Raw genomic sequence first — 2,032 nt, 5'->3', positions numbered from 1 at the left:
GTGGAAAATAAATCTTGAGAGAAGATGTTAATCATGCTTTGGGTAATGTAATGTTTTTTGTTTATATTTCTAGTTTTTCCTGTGTTAGAAAGAATTACTACAATGAACTGATTTCTTAGCATCCATCTGAAGCATGAAAAGTGTAAAGATTGAGCTGTTCCAGGTTCATTTTTACGAGTTTTTCATTTGTTTTTTTTGATTCAGTTTCTGCTTGCTGCACTCCTCATATAAACTTTTATACTCTGAAAAGGGGAGATAAATAGGTTAATAAGGAATACTATTATGTGAACACTCAATCTCATGACTTCATCAGATTGAAATGATGTCAGTTTCTCCCAGGATGCAGGGGATCTTTCTTGTTATATTAATATGTCATATTAAAGGACTAAGTTGGAGGAGTGGGATGGTTTGCACAAATCTGCTATGTCATGTGATTTCAAACAACACAAAACCAGAATTATTCTTATAGACAGGGGACATTTGCCTTCATAATCCATCTCACACATTAAATTAAAAAAGTTTTTAATTATGTTGTTTAAAAATGTTGATTATTTATTGTTAAAGAGCGCAATCACGGCTTACTAATTGAGAAGGGGCCAGTACTAAATGAATATTTTTGCTCTACCCTTTAGTACTTAGAGCAAGGGAATACTCTTTCTTATCATCATTGTGTGCAGTTCACCATTACGTTTTCTTAGTTTAAATGGATATCGACATTGAATGCTTATTGGTAGTTTTTGGTTAGATATTGCATACTTTAATCTTTTGTTTCCTAGCCTATTGCTCATATGACTACATTTTTTTTTTCAGTTTTAGTAGCATATGTTGATAATTATACAATATTTTTTATCGTTAATTTTATAATTTATTCAATGTTGTATATATTCACTCAAGTTTCTTTTTACTGGAGTTTGGATTGAATGACTCATAATGGAGTAACTTTACAGTCAAATATATAAATTGAATTTTTCATTCTTTAAATTGGCATCTTCTTATTAAGGCAAATATAATTTGTTTTTAGGTTACGTAGAGGTGTCCAAATTAGCGAGACAGACTTTATGTAAGCATCATCTCCTCTATAACACAAGCACTTAACCGAATGTGTTCTTAATGGCATATATGGGTTTTACTGCAAGTTTGTTGTAACCTCCTGGTCTTTATTTTACACGTATAGCTGTTTTGGCCAAGTAAATTATGTTATATTACCAACATGAATTGAGTTCAGTAAATTTCTAATGCTTTAATTAATTTTCCAAAACCTACAAGTCACCAAAACACACTCTTTTCAACTTTCTATCCTGCATACCCCGAGTAGATTAAAATTGTCCAAAATCAAAGTTGTCTCAAAAGAAGAACTTCAATAAGTAGTCAAATCAATGTAAGCTACTCGCCCACTTAGAATGAATTTACTAGGAGAGCACGCTAGCGAATTTTCCGTGGGAATTTCTTCCTCGAGAAATCATTCTTAACTTTGACCTTGTCAAGAGTTCCTCAAGTATTTGACATCTTTCATTCAACTATATTAACTCATTTTTATAGCAAGCATTATTAAACACTGCTGCAAAGTTTTACTTATATTATTCAAATAAAGTCATTTCTATAACATTGAAGTATTGAATATTTACTTAAACATAAAAATAGGAGGTCAAATGATTGGTTTAATATAATTTAACATCTAAAGCTTTAATATTTCGCTCTTATTTAACACCTGAACTCTTAATATTGCGCTCATACCATACTGAAAATCACAGTTTAACATGCATACCACGCCCTTCTGTGTCTCCACGACGCCATTCGCTCCACATTAAACCACTTGGATTGCTTCATCTTGCTAGTGGAGTTCATCATGAAGAATATAATCGCCTATGGAGTGAAATTTAGGTGTTTTCCTTTATATTGAGATCCAATTCTCCATAAGTTCATAAAAAAAAGAAGATCAGAAGGGAGAATTGCTGTTCAAACCACCACAAACATAAACAGGCATCCGTATTTTGCAAAAGGAGAAAACCAAATAAATTGTCAATTATAGTCT

This window comes from Phalaenopsis equestris, unplaced genomic scaffold (genome assembly GCF_001263595.1).
Source record: "Phalaenopsis equestris unplaced genomic scaffold, ASM126359v1 Scaffold000002, whole genome shotgun sequence".
In the NCBI taxonomy this organism is placed as follows: domain Eukaryota; kingdom Viridiplantae; phylum Streptophyta; class Magnoliopsida; order Asparagales; family Orchidaceae; genus Phalaenopsis; species Phalaenopsis equestris.
This window is presented reverse-complemented; position numbering follows the sequence as displayed.